General features: G+C 38.4%; 1 long non-coding RNA gene across 1 annotated transcript; it reads left to right on the plus strand.

Annotated features, from left to right (window-relative positions):
• Positions 1–4,391: 4,391 nt before the first annotated feature.
• On the plus strand, positions 4,392–5,303 carry LOC145725254 (uncharacterized). Its single transcript, XR_014177214.1, has 2 exons — positions 4,392–4,491; positions 4,555–5,303. It is a non-coding gene; the product is annotated as an uncharacterized LOC145725254 (long non-coding RNA).
• The last annotated feature ends 286 nt before the right edge of the window (positions 5,304–5,589 follow it).

Here is a 5,589-nt window from a genome sequence, read left to right on the forward strand (position 1 = left end):
GAGTGCTCGTTCAGAAGTATCGAGCATAGTAGGCCCAAACCGTAACACTATTTATCTAAAAAAACATGAAAATACAACAATTTTATTATTAACTAGAAATGCTACTATTACATTGTACGACACAAACTTTGAAAATTCCTTACCTCTATCTTTTTGAAACAGAAGTTTATAGGGACCCTCTAACATATAATTTGTGTTTGCCACAAAACACTCACAATAGCATTCGTCACATTAGATGATTTTTGCCATTGGTCTCACAACAAAACCTGCTATGTATCCTACCACATTTTCAGTAATTTCATGTAAACTGATAAAGTATGGCAACAAGTTGAAGTCGCCCTCTGTTGTTACATCACCAAGATCGATATTATATTTTTTACAAAGTGTAACATCTAGAGTAGTTAATTCTTTTGTTCCAATTTTAGATGTGCTCGAAATATGTAAAACTGTAGTGTCATCTATAAGCCTACAATTCCCACCAGCTCCTGATACTCTGCTATGCAATAGTAACCTCTTAAAGGTTCTACCAAATTGCAAAGCAGAGGGATTGTTATTCCATCCATTACGACTTCTGTAATATTTTGAAACAGTAACTTAAAATCAAAATACAAACCAACAAAATGACCTAACTGACTGAACAAAAGAATGTTTCTAAATGATCCCGGCTCACTTTAAAAGTTAAAAGGTAGCTTAATTTATTACTTCAAACATAGTCATCAAAATGTTCCGCAAACAGAATAAGAAGTAATTGCCAAACCAAGTATTGTCGTTTTTTTATGTGCAGCCCAAAAAGGTCTGTCAAAAACGGTCTTTTTAATGCCAGAAACAGTAAATAATTGCTGAATTAGGTGAAACATAAAACATTGTATGCACCACAGGCACTAGGAAGAGAGTATAATGTCCATCAGGCCGAAACCTGTCCCTCGGGCTGTTTCGGCCTTCAGCTCCCTTAGCTCAAGTATGTCTTCTTTATTAGGCAGTGAACACTGTCCAAGTGGGGGGTTGTGTGAGGGTGTGTGTAGGGGTAGGTGCGTAAGCCCTCCTGAAGTGTCGCCAAGCGAAACCCGCTCGGTACGAGCAGGGAGCCCCTATGACCGACACGCCCAAAGGACTTACTTAAGGTACTGATAGTGTCAAGAGTTCGGACGGTCACCTCGTGGTATGCGTAAGAACTCTTGTCTTTTCAGCCTGGGCTTCCAAGAAGGTAACGAGCCGTCCGGACACTAGAAAGTTGGGACTGTTGCTCGAAGACCGACCTAGAGACCAGTGACCTCCCTCTGGGGATGACCCCAGAGTCCGGTGCCTTAGCCGAGCTACGGTGCATCTTTTATACTCGTCAGCGACCTCATTACGCTAACCTTGCTGACTATGGTGGTTACTGGGTGTGCACCGTAACTACTAACACGGGTGTGACATCTCCCCCTTCCAACAAGTGTTCGCCCCGAACACTAAAAGTCCATGTTTACAAAATCAACTCACTTATTTTCTATTCTTATTTTCTAATGCAGGTGGTGGAGTACTTTATTTAAATCAACCTATATGCAAATATTACTTCTTAAAACTAACAGATGTTACTTATCTTCTAGAAAAGGGGTGGGAAAAACTTTATTGAACAAATATCTTAACTACTTCTCGATTTGCCATGTTTGCATACTCAAAAAACAATTATTCCTTTCATTGGGTCACCTTTCAACATTGTTGTTGCGTCCATCTTCTTGCCTTCTAATTTAAGCGAAATTCACGTAAATTGTCCCCTGCATCGGGCACCATCTTCTAGTACCTTCTCTCGGCACTACATTGTCTAAGCGGAAATCCATCGCTTAGCTTCGACATCTTTGGTCCATTGCGTGCTCTCTTTTTAGCACACGTTGCTTTGGACTACTATACATCGTCATTTCTAAGCCCATCTGGAGAACCTTCTTCAGCCCGTCGTTTAAAGGACTCTCGGTGCACGCGGGTGTAGAACCGACGGTGCGGACCCCATCCGAAGATGCTGGTTTCTCCTAGGCTTGCTCCTCTTCTTCTCGCTTCTTTAATCAGGTCAATTTGTCGATAGACGCAACGAGGTAATTAGGTGGCCCCTAAAGTCAACAATTAATTAGCAAACAAGCCCGACTCCAATAACATAAACAGACATAACATGTATTAGCATCTGACCTTATTATAAACAAAACACCTGATACTTGCGCGATTTTGCTACCTCAGCAAAGTACCTAGGTCGGGAATGGCGTCACTGGCCTAGAAATCGAGATATTGTTATTGCATTAACTATACATACACTTATTTTATGAAACCTAGTTATCAAAAATTTAGTTTTATCTTACCCAATATAATACAAAACTAATATGTGCTCCAATGCACTAAAATGTTTAGGGCAACCTACAGGCCGCTCTTGATATTGCCCTACTCAGTTCAAGCAACTGCGGACCTGCAGGCTGGTGCTTCAAAACTCGTCTTGATTCTTCTGGGGTGTGCTTGAACTTGTGGGGGTGGGCATTGTTGTCTTCCTGATCTCTCTTTCTTTCTCTCTCTTTGTCTCTCTTCTTTCTTCTGGTCTTTGCCTTTCTTCTTTCTTCTCTGTTATTCCTTCATCTTTTTCCTGTGACTTAATTAAATAAGTGTCTATCAATATGAAGATTAATAGACGGGGATTGAACGGAGCGCCTCCACGCGAGAGGTACCGGGATCGGTGTATTATTATTATAAAGTTCTATTATTATAAAGTAATATTAAAAAGTTCAAAAACAGCAAAAACTACAAACAGAAAAAATAAAAACTTAATTTCGAATTGTTTAAGTTTATAATTAGTGTTGTTATTCCGAGACCTTCGTAAAATTAGACTTTTCTTCACCAAACTATAAAACTTGAAGCACTTAGTGGCGGAAAGTTCGAATAAAGCTTTGGCTTGGGAATAACAACCACATTCAATTTCAGTTCAATTTATTGTAAGGGCAGGTATCTCAGTTAAAGAAATTATCTAATTTTATGATTATTTATGAAGAAAACTAGACTTCTGATGCAAAAGAAACTCGAGTGTACTTCTTACAGATTTTATTTGTATATTTCATAATATGTAAATAATACAATTCAAATAGTAATTTAAAGTACTATCTGATGTAAAAGTATTTAACAGTAGCACCATCTGTTTCAGAGAGGATTCAGTCATTTAGAGCAATTGATAATGGGACTTTTTAAAATAGGACCCTTAGGCAAATAAAAATACCTGAAACAAGGTATTTAGTATTAGCAGCTTATTAATACCTCTACTAGATTTTTTCCTATTTATAATATTAGGTAAATCACCTTGTCAGCTTCTGCTAAATACACCTTGAATAAACTTGGTTTTTGTAGTGTTCTTGTAAAAAACTCTTCTTGGGAGTACCTAAGTAAATATATGTTTCATTGTGACAGTGTTTTCTACTAGAAAGGCATCCTTTTCTGTTCCACAATCTCTAGTTCCTTCAGAATGTTTCACTGGGCCCGTTGGTAGTTGTAAAGTGTATTAAGAAGTTGACTTTTTTCAAAACTGATCTACCGAAACACACACACACAATATCTCAATTGCACACGTAGTATCATGGTTAAATCGAAATACTTATTGAAATATTGTAAAATTTACATTAAAAATAAAAAAACTGTCTTTGTTTACTTTTTGCCATCAATGGCGGACGATTTTCCGAGCCTTGTCGTCCTGATTCATTGCCGACGTGACTAGATGACGTCAAAAGTCTATCGCGCTCGGAACGCATCTAATAGACAAGAAAGGCAAATGATGACGTAACCGCCACGGAAAAAAATGGACCATACATAAATAGCTATTATATTTCTGGGTTATTAGGAATACATCTACTTCACTAGGTATATTTTACAGGGTACACAAAGTTTTAGCAACCTAACCTAACAAGTGCGGAAAGTGGTACTCTCCCACGCAAGACTGCAGAAGCAGTTAAATTGCGGGAAAGATGCTTTTCGCATGTGTTAGGGACCAAATTTTTCCTACCGAGTATCAATTTTCATTAAATTGAACGAAAATGTATAGTAAAATTGCTTAAATAAAAGCCTCTGTTTGCATAGATGATTAAAAGTGAATTGTTAATTTGTTACGTACGAAATAGAGTTTTCGTCCGTTAACTCGTTTGATTTGTGTTTTTAATGTACATGGGCCTAGTTACACTAGTAGACCGATTCCGATCGCTTAAATCCTCCAATTGCACTTTGTGCACATTTTGTTGTAAACGTGGGTGCGTGACCTGATAAGTTATCAGGTGCCGTAGTCACGTGATTGGTTTCGATTTTTGTCGGGGAAACGTCGGTTTGTGGTCGTGTTTCTTTGTGTCAGGTGCCATGTGCCTATTTAATCACCCCACTTTGTAATATCGGTCTCTTTACCACTGCAGCACCCGAACTGCCGACATCTGATCCTTTTTTCTGAGCCGTGTGGCGTGTGTGTGAATTTGATTTTTAATCCGTGATCATCTGGCCGAATTACAGGTAAATTGGTTTTATTGTTAGTTCTTTTGAATTATTTTGTATCGGCCCCATTTTCCAACACAGCATTGTGTTCGGCCCAACCGGATATTCGGAGATTTTTCCAACCGGATATTCGGAGATTTTTCCAACCGGAGATTCAGGGACTTTTCTAGCCAGAGATCCAAGGGTTTCCTGACCAGAGATCTGAGGGTTTTCCCGAGCAAAGAACATTTCAATCGGGGATTGAATCAGCCTGACCGGGACTGCTTTGTCCAGAGTTTTCCGGACCAGCCCACGTGTTGGAAAAGCCGATCACCGGCCACAGAGCTTCAAAAGGTCAGAGTCGAACCACCACAATTCCTCACTTGATTTAGTTTTATTCAATTTTATTTTATTTTTATTTTTTTTTAGTTATATTAGTTTGCTCTAAACAACTTCAACACTTGTCATCACCTCTGGTCACCTTTTTGGTTGCCGGAACAAGTGTTGAAGCTGTTTGTTCGTTTTCCCTGGTGTTCTGCTGTTTTCTGCCCTAGGTACCTGTCACCAGTCTCTGGACCCCATTTCCTGCCTGGAAATCAGCGGTGCCCACTACTGACTACTGGGAAGAGGATACTGGAGGTTCCAGGACCCAAACATCGTCTTAAGAACTGGTAAGGGCAGTTAGAGACAGTTTGGCACTGGGAAAACTTTTCCTGTTTTTTTTTTAATTTATTTCAAATTTAACTTTCTTTTTGTTTTCAACCTTTTTGTGGCAACTTTTGTAAATTTTGTAAATTTTTGTAAATATTGTGGTTATTTTAATTTGTAATATACACGTGTACATATACAACGAGTGGTTCGTTTGATTTCCTGCAGTATATCCAAGTGTGTTCATCTATAGCTAGTTATGAACTCATGCAATTAATCCACGACCTTGAGCTATCTAATTAAAAGATGTTGAAATCTCATTAACGTGAGGTTTCATCATAACAAATTAAGAAATCAAGTATACAGTTATTATTTTTTGAATCAAATGTATTTATTGAAAAATAAAATGGGTGCAAAAATTAACTTTACCCCACTAGTGGGGTAATAGTATATTCCATATTAAGAGCAGAAAGTACATATTTGCCGCTC

Source organism: Ips typographus, linkage group LG2, assembly GCF_016097725.1.
Source record: "Ips typographus isolate SLU linkage group LG2, UJ_Ityp_2.0, whole genome shotgun sequence".
Lineage (NCBI taxonomy): Eukaryota > Metazoa > Arthropoda > Insecta > Coleoptera > Curculionidae > Ips > Ips typographus.